This window comes from Adelges cooleyi, unplaced genomic scaffold (genome assembly GCF_023614345.1).
Source record: "Adelges cooleyi isolate 19-005CV unplaced genomic scaffold, UGA_ACOO_1.1 ACOO_flye_CR_arks_rails_tigmint_CR_PRNA_40, whole genome shotgun sequence".
Classification (NCBI taxonomy): domain Eukaryota; kingdom Metazoa; phylum Arthropoda; class Insecta; order Hemiptera; family Adelgidae; genus Adelges; species Adelges cooleyi.
Genome location: NW_026096079.1, coordinates 140,683 through 154,475, shown reverse-complemented (window position 1 = coordinate 154,475; position 13,793 = coordinate 140,683).

Here is a 13,793-nt window from a genome sequence, read left to right as displayed (position 1 = left end):
TTTTGTTATTTGCTTCAATGATACATGCATGGAGTTTAGACAACGATATAGTAACATGATGGGCTTGGTCAATACTGGCGAATATGCGAATGTCGAAAACTTATCGACTTGCGACATAGCTGACCTAGAATTAATCTTAGATCGTGCAACCAAGTACTTTACAAGAGACACGGACGTTGGTCTAAGCGGTGGTAATAAAGAATTCAATGTACTGCATCAACTCCAAAATCAGGAAAAAAATAGCCAATTTTAATGTTTACAAGTGACATCGGATTAGTCTTAAATCTACACACACATTTTTAATCTAATTATTTGAAAAATTTATAAAAATTAAAGCTTGCATAAATGTATGTAATAAAATAGTAGCATATTATATTTAACCTCGAAATCTCCTAAAAAGTTTGCCAAAAATTCCTTTGGTGTTATCTAATAATAAAAATCTACGTTATAAATGTAAACATTTTTTTAAAAAATTACAAACTTTCTTCATAATATTTGTATAATTACTATTCTTATTATGATATCATAATTTTTCGCTTGAAGGATTTTCTTTTTTCTTTTGGTTCTTCTTAATGACATAATGTTTGACTACAGAATATATTATATATATATATATAATGTTATAGCTCTACTGTAGCTATATCTACGGTCTAGTTTTCAAACTCTAATCACTAAAACTTTGTTTGAAAAAGTGAAATAAAGAAAAAAAAATTCTATCCCTTCTAGAAATTAATTGGTTTATGCTTTTTTTTTGGTTTGCCAATGTTTACCGGTAGGACAATGTTTAAAGAATATTCCATACAAATGTATACAAAAAATAAATTAAAATACAATTATAAACATATTTTTGGCCTTACAATTATTATTTTTATCGGTATTTTATACTTTACCATCCTCGCTCCACAGATTCAAACAGGTTGCCGAGTAGTTTCATTATGTTGTTAATTACTTTATAAGGAAAACAACACAGTAAATCATTGTTTTAATAAACAAAAGGGACCTGGAGGGGGGGGGGAGAAATGACTACCGTCGGTGCCCCCTAGGTCTTCATTCAAAAAAAAAAAAAAAGATATATTATTATTTTAACCTTTGTTTAAACAATGTAAAAGCCATGTATAAAATTGCAATTCTATAGATAAAAAATTGAGTTTTTTGTTTGACATATTTTGTTATTAGTATATATAAATCGTTTTTACCTAATTTATACGTTGGGAATATAAACAATTGTTCATTATTTATAAATTATAGTATTCGTAGCCTATGTTTTAAAAGTAGGTAAGTTGTTCAGGATGAAACATGCATAATACTGTATTAAGAGTGGTAAACTAAATATTTAAAATTTTCAAATCTGTATATAATCTCTAACCCTTCAATGCGCCAAGTTGCTTATTTGAAATAATTTTTTTTCTTAATTAATTATTTAATTTGTTATATTTCATCATACTAGTACTATCTAGCGGATAAATCGAGAAGTTTTTGATAAAAAAAAAATTCTAGATCAGCCAATAGTTTCGTAATTAGCCGCGGACGTTGTTTAAAAATAATAAATACCCGATCATTATTTTTATAACGGTATTCCTCGTTTTTAATTTGTTAAGAGTATATGGAATTAATATATTTATTTTTGAAAAAGTATATGAAAATTTGGCGCATTAAAACTTATCTTTAGGTGTATATAGATATCTATAAATTATAGACTATGAAAAATTGAAAATTAAGTGTTTATACGATAAATCTTAACAAACTAAACAATGAAGGCTGCCGACACAAACGGGAACGCGGAGAGAAGTCTAGTGGCAGTCATTCGAAACTTGACAACTCCCTCTTTCATTCAAGCCTTACCAGGTCCAATACCTATCAACCTACAGCCGTTTGAAGCCCCACCATTATATTTGATACATCCTGTAGTGTGTAGAATTTTGAGCAATACGGCAAAAGCCTCAAATTTTTATAATAATTATTACCCATACTCACGTCAACATTATCTGATTTTCGATTTTTTTTTTTGTATAGCTTAAACTAAACATGTAAAGTCTAACCGAATAAGGTATAAACCAGCATAGCATGATTGTACATGATTTTACATTTAAATAAATGTAAACATTTTATACGCCTATACGAATGATTAAGTTTTAACGTCACGGTGAAAAAATACAAAAAATAAATTATTTTCTTTATTTTTTGAAGGACGGTAACCGGGAAAGTACATGAAACGAACATCAACCATTGAACCTAACCAAAAATCGACTTGTTATTTGTTCTAGTTTTTCTAAAAAATTGAATAAAAATATTACTTCACACTAACAAAATTATTAGCATTAGATACAAATTTATTGTAGTTGTAAAAAGTGTTTTGGATTCTCAAGTAAGTTAAACGACAATTCAGTCGATACAACATACTTAATAGTGAGCATAAATGCTTTTGTGAGAGTTCTTAGTGTTCATAGTATAAAAAATGTTTGTGTTCCAAATCTGTGATATTGCACTATGCAGTCTTCGCCGTTGCCAAACGATGATAACATTGGAAACCATTCGAAATTTGCAAGAAACCGAGTCGATATTTATGAGTTTGGTGTTTTTGGACAAAACGTGCTATACTCAATATAGATCGAACGAGACCGAAGAAGCCCCGCAGAAAATATGTGTTAGTATCCCGGACGTTCAAGTGCCATATGCAAACTACGGTGTGATGCCACCCTTTACGGTTACTGAAGGCCTGAGCCATAATATTTTTTCCACTGAAAGTTCGCTGACAGCCAATATACCAAGTACAGACTGTTTTATGGCCGTTATACTGGACACCTATTGCGGTCTTGCAGTAGGCCAATCATTGCAAGCAGTTATGGAGAACTGTGTAAAAGAAGAACGTTACTTCGAGGCATTTATTCGGCTTATAAACGTAATCGAAAGTGAAGGCATTTCAATGTTGAGTAGATTATGTCATGTATCAAATCAAATAATACCAAATAAGGTATTAAAGGATATTAATAAGCTCTTTGATACGATCGTTCCTATAGTATAACACATTTACAACAAGTTTAAATTTTATTCAATATCGACTGAGCCGGTGCGTCAAATAGTAACCGCCATCAACGTAGGATGAAAGAGAGGGGGGGTTTGAAAAAACGAAAAGAATTCTTCACACTTACATGCATGGAGTTTAGTCAACGGTATGGTAACATGATGGGCTTGGTGAGTACTGGCGTATATACGGACGTCGAACATCTACCGACTCCCTTCAAAGCCAACCAAGAATTAACCCGTATTAAGATACGTGCAACCAAGTACTTTAAAAAAGAAACGGACGCTGGACCAAGCGGTGGTGTTGTCGAATTCAATATATTGCATCAACTCCAAAATGAGGAAAAAAATAGCCAATTATAATGTTTACAAGTGACATCGGATTAGTCTAAAATCTACACACACATTTTTAATATAATTATTTGAAAAATTGATAAAAATTAAAGCTTGCATAAATGTTTATAATAAAATAGTATTATATTATATTTAACCTCAAAATTGACTGCCAAAAATTTCTTCTGTGTTATCTAATAAAAAAAATGTATGCTATAAATGCATATGAAATTTAAACAAATTAAATAATTACCTTATAATATTTGTATAGTTATTATTATTTTATTATAATTTTTCGTTTTAAATGGTTTTCATCTGTTAATAAATAAAAACTCATCATTGTAAAAACAATATTTTCTCAACTCCACGCCGAAATTATTATGTGTAAAAACCTGAAAATCTGCTCTCTTGTTATACAATTGGGAAAAAATGTAACAAACCTATTAGGTCTTAGTACTTTAGCAGAACAAATGAAATTCTATTTTTTTATGTTCACAGGTAATACATTTCAGTACACCAATTTAACCCTTCAATGCGCCATGTTGCTTATTTGAAACAAACTAATTAGCCGCTGATGTTGTTTAATAATGATAAAGAGCTGATCATTATTTTTTAAACGGTATCTCTCATTTTTAAATTGTTGTGGATATAATAATATTAGTGTAATTGGCTAATGCATCGTCATTAGTATCATCATCCTTAGATCAGTCATGGATTTAATTACTATTCAATGGTGGATATAAACTCAATACTGTTAATAAAATTTAATTTTTTCAAAGTATTAATATTTCAATACACGTTGTCATGGTGATTGGTTTGTGACTTTCTCAAATTCTTCTAAGATATTAGACCTTTTTTCACAGATTTTAGTTAATTTTAATTTATGAATTTTTTTTTTTTTAAATATATCAAATTTGGGTGCGCTAAAATCTATAAAATTATAAAATAGAAAATTATGTCTTACTTATTTTGCACAGCCAAAGTCACCATGTACAAGAAACGATACCGTGTTGTTTTTTTCAAACACGCGCGAATAACAACAGCTCTTTAAACATAACGTTAAACAAAGAATACTTTAGCTTGTGTAAAATCATACATCATTGTACGATTTTACAGAAACGCAGGACATAGTGTTTGAAACATTATATTACATGTAATTTCTGTTTAGCCGCAAAATATGTGTTATTAGTAGTTTAACACAATACCTCGCACTTTGGCAAAACGTTTAATTATTATTTTCTAATATTTTTTTTTGCTAAATATCATTATATATTACAATATATATTACTTCTTGTTAATCCTAGAAAATTTAATTTGATCGAAAAAGCAATAATAACTTTTTGTAATATCGTACCGCAGCTATTTGTATAGATATAATGATAAAGTAAAATTTCATTAAGACTTACAAAAAAATAATGTGACAATTAAGGACTTGTAAAAATATATAGAACCCAGATAGAGCAATTATTTTGACAGTCAAGTCCAGTACCTAGACTTCAGCAAACACTGCGGCAGTGACCGCTGAAGTGTGGGAATCTCCATGTGTAAATCAAATTATTTAATTACATTTAAATAATACTACAAATTTTGTACACCTTTACGAATGCTTGAATATTAACGTTACGGTGATAAAAATACAAAAAATAAATTATTTTCTTTATTTTTTGAAGGACGGTAACCGGGAAAGTACATGAAACGAACATCAAACATTGAACCTAACCAAAAATCGACTTGTTATTTGTTCTAGTTTTTCCAAAAAATTGAATAAAAATATTACTTCACACTAACAAAATTATTAGCATTTGATACAAATTTATTGTAGTTGTAAAAAGTGTTTTGGATTCTCAAGTAAGTTAAACGACAATTCAGTCGATACAACATACTTAATAGTGAGCATAAATGCTTTTGTGAGAGTTCTTAGTGTTCATAGTATAAAAAATGTTTGTGTTCCAAATCTGTGTTATTGCACTATGCAGTCTTCGCCGTTGTCAAACGATGATAACATTGGAAACCATTCAGAATTTGCAGGATGGGAGAAGGGGGATAATACATGAAACGAACATCAAACATTGTACCGTCTTGTTATTTGTTCAAGTTTTTTCCTACAATTTTAATAGAAATATTGCTACTTACTAACAAAACTATTACCGTTACATACAAATTTATTGTAGCTGTAAAAAGTGTTTTGAAATGCCACGTAAGTTATATCGACCATTTAGTCTATACAACATACTTCGTAGTGAGCAGTTATCATTTTGTGAAAAATATTAGGCTTCATAATATAAAAAATGTCTGTGTTCCAAATCTGTATTATTGCACTATGCAGTCTTCGCCGTTGTCAAACGATGACCACATTGGAAACTATTCAGAATTTGCAAATAACCGAATCGAAATTTATGAGTTTGGTGTTTTTGGACAATACGTGCTATACACGAGATAAACCGAACGTGACCGAAGAAGCCCCACAGAAAAGATGCGTTAGTATCCCCGACGTTCAAGTGCCATATGCAAACTACGGTGTGATGCCACCCTTTACGGTTACTGAAGATCTGGGGTATAGTATTATATTCACTGGATATTCGCTGTCAACCAATGTACAAAGTACAAACAGTTTTATGGCCTTCATATTGGAAACCTATTCCGGTCGTGCCGTAGGTCAATCATTGAACGCAGTGATGACGAACTGTGTAGAAAAAGGACGTTACGTCGAGGCATTTATTCGATTTATGAACGTGGTCGAAAGTGAAGGCATTTCGATGTTGAGTAGATTATGTCATGTATCGAATAAAATGATAACGAAGAAGCCATCGAAGGCAATTAATGAGCTCTTTGATACCATCGATCCTATAATAGAATACATTTACAACAAGTTTAAATTGCATTTAATATCGACTGAGCCGGTGCGTCAAATGGAAGCCGCCATCGGCGTAGTAAGAGTGAGAGACAGGTGTTTGAAAGAACGAAAAGAATTCTTTAAACTGACATGCATGGAGTTTAGTCAACGGTATGGTAACATGATGGACTTGGTGAGTACTGGCGTATATGCCGACGTCGAACTTCTAACGACTCCATACATGGCCAAACAAGAATTAAAACGTATTTTAGAACGTGCAACCAGGTACTATAAAAAAGAAATGGACGCTGGACCAAGCGGTAGTGACCATTTACTACAACAACTCCAAAATGAGGAAATAAGAAGACAATTATAATGTTTAGGGGTGGCACCGGTTTGGAACAAAATCTATACACACATTTTTGAACTAATTACTTGAAAAAATTTAAAAATTGAAGCTAGCATATATATATTTAGTTATACGTTATATTTAACCTCAAAATGTCTGCTAAAAAATTCTCATGTGTTATCAAATAATAAATATCTACGTTGTAAATGTAAACATTATTTAAAAAATTACATACTTCTTTTATAATATTTGGATAGTTATTATTGTTATTATATTATAATTTTTCGCTCAAAATGTTTTTTTTTTGGTTTTCCTTAATGCAATAATGTTCGACTACAACAAACATATATATTTATATAAATTAATATCTGTCTGTTTGTCTAATGCTAGGGTATAATGCTTTTAATGTATAGCCTAAACTAAATAGGTACAATATAACCAAGTAAGCTACAAACCTGCATAGCACAATTGTACTAATGTTAAATCAAGTACCTATACTTTAGCAAACACTGCAGCAGTGACCGCTAAAGTGTGGGAATCTTTCATGTGTAAATCAAGTTATTTTATTACATTTAAATAATACTACAAATTTTGTTCGCCTTAACGAATGCTTGAATATTAACGTTACGGTGAAAAAAATACAAAAAATTTGTTTTTGGAAGGACGGGGAAGAGGGGGGGGGAAGAGGAAAAGTACACGAAACGAATATCAAACATTGTACCTATCCCATATCGTCATGTTATTTATTCTAGTTTTTTTAAAAAAACGAATAGAAATATTCTAACCCACAACCAAAACTATTACCGTTAGAAACAAATTTAATGTAGCCGTAAAAGTGTTTTGGATTACCACGGAAGTTATAACGACGATTCAGTCGATACAATATACTTTGTAGTGAGCAGTTATTCTTTTGTGAAAGTTCTTTGTGATCATAGAATAAAAGATGTTTGTGTTCCAAATCTGTGTTATTGCACTATGCAGTATTAGCCGTTGTCAAACGATGTACACATTGGAAACCATTCAGAATTTGCAAATAACAGAATCGAAATTTATGAGTTTGGTGTTTTTGGACAATACGTGCTATACACGAGATTTACCGAACGTGGCCGAAGAAGCCCCACAGAAAAGATGTGTTAGTATCCCGGACGTTCAAGTGCCATATGAAAACTACGGTGTGATGCCACCCTTTACGGTTACTGAAGATGTGGGGTATAGTATTATATTCACTGGATATTCGCTGTCAACTAATGTACAAAGTACAAACAGTTTTATGGCCTTTATACTGGACACCTATATCGGTCGTGCCGTAGGTCAATCATTGAACGCAGTGATGAAGAACTATGTAGATGAAGGACGTTACGTCCAGGCATTTATTCGGTTTATGAACGTGGTCGAAAGTGAAGGCATTTCGATGTTGAGTAGATTATGTAATTTATCAAATAAAATAATAGCCTTGCTGGCATCGAAGGCAATTAATGAGTTCTTTGATACCATCAATCATATAATAGTACACATTTACAACAAGTTTCAATTGTATTTCATATCGACGGAGCCGGTGCGTCAAATGGAAGCCGCCATCGACGTAGTAAGGATGAAAGACAGTTGTTTGAGAAAACGAAAAGAATTCTTCAAACTTACATGCATGGAGTTCAGTCAACGGTATGGTAACATGATGGGCTTGGTGAGTACTGGCGTATATACGAACGTCAAACTTCTACCGACTGCCTTCTTAGCCAGACAAGAATTAGAACGTACTATGGAACAAGCAATCGCGTACTTTAAAAAAGAAACGGACGCTGGACCAAGCGGTGGTGACCATCTACTACAACAACTCCAAAATGAGGAAACAAATTGACAGTTGTAATGTTTACGGGTGGCACCGGTTTGTACCAAAATCTACACACACATATTTAACTAATTACTTAAAAAATTGATATAAATTAAAGCTTGCATGTATGCATATTGTAAAATAGTAATGTATTATATTTAACCACAAAATATCTTTTTGTTTGGCAAAAATTCCTTATGTGTTACTAATAATAAAATTGTACGTTATAAATGAAAATTTTTTTTGAAAAAATTACAAATTTTCTTTATTATACTTGTATAATTATTATTATTATATTATAATTTTTCGTTCAAAATGGTTTTTTTTTTTTGGTCTCTTAATTGATTTAATTATATTTGAAGTGTTTTTAATTTGAACTATTTAATTATATTTTGAATGAAATTATATTTGACAGAAAATATTATACATATATATATATATAATGTTATAGCTCCACTGTAGCTATACCTACGATGTATTCAAACTCTAATCACTAAAACTTTGTTTGAAAAAGTGATATAAAGAAAAAAAATTCTATCCCTTCTAGAAAAATGGTGTATGCTATTTTTTTGGTTTGCCAATGTTTACTAGAAGTACTATATTTAATGAATATTGCATACAAATTTAGAAATAATTAGAGTGTTAAAAAAAGTGTTAGAGTATAGTAATTAACTTCGTAGAGCTGCATTAAGCTAATAATAATGTGTAAAAAACCTAAAAATCAGCTCTCTTGTTATAATATACAATTGGGAAAAATATATCAAATATATTAACACTTTGTACATTCTATTTTTTATGTTCACAGATAATACATTTGAGTAGGGTTAGGATGGGTGAGTGCCTTATTGGGGTAAGTGCGTTCTTTTAAACTAAATTCAGTTTGATGTGTCTCAAATAACAGATAATAAGTAAATATTCAATTAAATGTTGTAGCCTAAATGTAGCCTGAATTCAAATTTTTCGGATCTCTACCTTTCGTTCCACAATTTTTTTATTCCATGAGACATTTGTTCCAAAGACACTTGTATCCAAGATCATGGATTGCTTCAATGAATATTTGTTCCAATCACTTTATTTTCCGCTAAACAGTTATGCTAATGGACGTTTACTCCAAATTGTAATTGTTCCAATATACATTTGGCCCACAATAAATTTTTTCCAACAAACAATTCATCTTATAATATTTCGGAACAAATGGTAAATGGAAAAAATGTATATGGGATCAAAACATTTTTGGTTTAAAAAAAAAAGGCTTGTCATTTTATATATTATAATTTATAGGTATTATAGGTATCAGATATTAATTATTAACATGAATATGTTACAACATTCTTAGCATAATAGATTATTACTTGCTATGCTAGTTACGTTAGGAGCTTAAATGTACATACATATAACATACTTTATATAATATGATATGAATGAAATCTAAGATACATACATTTATTTTCCAATATGCCTACGAATTTCGTATTCTTATGAACTAAAATAATGTTGAATGCATCGAACGTTACATATAATTTCTAAGAATTACAATTCTGAATGCTTAAATAAAGATGAATCAAACGTAATCAACAAACCAGTATAATTAATATTGTCGTAATTGATAATGTAGTCTAAATCGTCCTGTAAAAAAGTCTTTCTTTTTCAAACATAAATAAAGTGATCGAAATCATACCAATCTGTAAGCCATAAGACAATTTTCTGAGAAGTATTTTTCACTACTAAAAATGGCTAGAACACAAAACAAATCATTTTTTTTTTTATTTGAAAGGGGAAAACTTTTTGCAGGTCGGGTAGAATCCCGAATTTCAAAATTCGTATTATAGAAGCTAAAATGTGCATTTGAATTATGCCAATATTTGTTATTTTTTTAAACATATTTTTTTAGTCCTATATGTTGTTATGAAAATTAAGGCTTCTATCCGACCTGCAAAAAGTTTTCCCCTTTCAAATAAAAAAAAAAATTATTAAAATCCGACATGTCTTCAAGGCGTGAGAGTTTTCCTTTAAAAGCATTTTTATTCGTTTAAATAGAGCTATTTAATTTTGATCGATCTCGTTGAATAATTCAACTACCAAAAAAGAGTCTAAACTACTGGACTAATAATTACACATTAGAATCTAACCTTTAAGTTAAAATGTTGTAAAAAGTTGCCTATACTTTACTCCTTAATAAATGGTCGGCACCGACACCCTTAAAAGTTATTAACGTAATTACCTACTGATAATTTTTGACATGAAGCTTAACTTGTTATAATTATCCACCGTTATTAGTAAGACAGACCACCCTAGTAGGTAAATCATCTTAAGGGAAACGGAAAGCGTCAATTTTTTTACAAATTAAGACTAAAACGCAAAGTCACTTTCTGAAGTGTCCAACGAACCGATTTCAATAATTTTTATTTGGTTTTATAGTTTAACATCTTTCGAAGTTAGTAGGCATATAAAAAATGGCTATTAGATACATGTGGAACAAATGTTCATCGGAAGAAAAAATTTGTGGAACAATTATTAACCTCCCAAATTTTTACTAGTCAATATAAACACATTACTAATGTGCTTTGTGTTTTTGTTATGAATTTTATTTAATTATTTAGTTTAATTACTATTACATTCAATGATACACTTACCCCGCTGAAAAGTATTCACGGGGAAAGTACATCAGTTTTTTTTCATACAAACACACAAATGTCAACAAATATTATTTACGTGTAACTAAAAAAAACTAATATCTACTTGTACTAATATCTACCTACAAGAAAAAAAGGTTCCTAAAAAATTGTTAAATTGGTACCTACCTAAATAGTAATAATAATAAATGTGATAATTTGTACCTAAAAGACTTATTCTAAGTGAAATTTTAATTGATTTAAAGTAAATAAAAATGTTAAATTTAAAATTTAAAATTTTGTTAATTTAAAATGTTTATTGTGAATGAGAAACAAAATTATATTTAGAACTGATAAAAATGTTTATAGCTATGATTTTATATTTTAACGCTCTTGCCCAGTTGTCGTACTTATACTATTACATTTTTAGAAGTATATTCATACAATGCATTCACCCCAAGTTATGGGGTTAGTGCTTCACTTTTTTTTTTTTTAAAAAAGCTCTTCTAAAAATTACATTTTCAACTGTTTCGTTTTTTTTTATAAAATATGAATAGCTTCAATACTAAGGAAAACAAAGATACCCTTAGCGAAATCATAAACCTAAAAAGTAAGTCAATATAAAGAAATAAGTAAAAAAAAAATATATTTTAACCCTACACCAATTTAACCCTTCAATGCGCCATGTTGCTTAATTAAAACAATCTTTTCATTTTTAAATTATATAATTTCTTATATTTCATCTTACTGGTACTATCTAACGGAATAATCGATAAGTTTTTAAGTAAAAAAAAATTCTAAATCGGCCAATAGTTTCGTAATTAGCCGCAGTTGTTGCTCGATAATGATAAACACCAAATAATTATTTTTTTAACGGTACCTCTCATTTTTAAACTGTTATGAGTATATTAATATTCGTGTATTTGGCCAATGCACCGTCATTAATATCATCATCCTTAGATGAGCCATGGCTCAATATACTAGTCAATAGTGGGTGTAAAAGCAATACTGTTACAAGAATTTTATTTTGACTTATACATGTCTTAGCTCTGGTACATAACCGAAAAAAAGCGTAACGAATCTGTATCTCGGTGGGAGATAGGGGTAGGAAAAAGGGGGTGGGAGATAGGGGATAGGTGATAGGGGTGGGAATTAGCTCTGCCACATAACCGAAAAAAGTGTTACCCAAAAATCGTTACGCTATTATCTGATAAGAGATATGTTTAGCGTTCAACGTTCAAATTAGAACTAAATGATAAATTCAAAATAGTATAAGGGCCCAAATTCTCTATGAATTGTTTTAAGCCAGATATTAAAAACTACAATATTCGCCAGAAACTTGAAGTTTTAATGTACTAACCACCATAGATACTAGCTTGTTACTGCTTCGTAGTACTATATCATTATTTATAATTCCACCACCACTCTAAATTTATCTCGATACTTCAACGAGACATGTAAACGCTCTTCGGTGGTTGCAGACTCGGCTGATAAACTTTTTTTCTAAGTATTCATATTTCAATACATGTTGTACAGTATGATTGGTTTATTATGACTGTCTCAAATTCTTCTAAGATGTTAGACCTTTTTTCCCACAGTTTTAATTAAGTTGTTAATCTGAAATAATTGATTTTTTTTAAAATATATCAAAATTAGGCGCGTTAAAACCTATAAAATTATAAAATAAAGAAATAGGTCTTTTTCATTCTGTACAGCCAAAAACACCATGTACAAGAAACGATACCGTATTGTTTTTGTCAAACGCGCGCAAAAAACAACAGCTCTTCATACATAACCTTGAACAAATAAAGCCTTAGCTTGTTTTGACATTGAAATTCGTTGCGATTTTACAGAAACCCACATGGCACGATTGAACCAAAGTCAAGTCCAGTCCCTACACATTAGCAAACACTGCCGCAGTGACCGATGAAGTCGCATGATCTTCCATGCGTAAATCAAGTATTTTTTTTACATTTAAATAATACTACAATTATAATACGTCTTTACGAATGCTTGAATATTAACGTTACGGTGAAAAAATCACAAAAAAAAAAATTATTTCTTTATTTTTGATGGGACGGGGAAAAGGGGGAAAGTACAAGGAACGAACTTCAAACATTATACCCAGCCAATATCGTCGTGTTATTTGTTCTAGTTTTTCTAAAAAAACGAATAGAAATATTCCAACCCACTACCAATATTATTACCGTTAGAAACAAGTTTAATGTAGCCGTAAAACGTGTTTTGGATTGCCACGAAAGTAATAACGACGATTCAGTTGATAAAATATACTTCGTAGTGAAAAGTTATTCTTTTGTGAAAGTTCTTAGTGTTCATAGTACAAAAAATGTTTGTGTTCCAAATCTGTGTTATTGCACTATGCAGTCTTAGCCGTTGTCAAACGATGTACACATTGGAAACCATTCAGAATTTGCAAATAACCGAATCGAAATTTATGAGTTTGGTGTTTTTGGACAATACGTGCTATACACGAGATAAACCGAACGTGACCGAAGAAGTCCCGCAAAAAAGATGTGTTAGTATCCCGGACGTTCAAGTGCCATATGCAAACTACGGTGTGATACCACCCTTTATGGTTACTGAAGATGTGGGGTATAGTATTATATTAACTGGATATTCGCTGTCAACTAATGTACAAAGTACAAATAGTTTTATGGCCTTTATACTGGACACCTATATCGGTCGTGCCGTAGGTCAATCATTGAACGCAGTGATGAAGAACTATGTAGATAAAAGACGTTACGTCGAGGCATTTATTCGATTTATGAACGTGGTCGAAAGTGAAGGCATTACGAT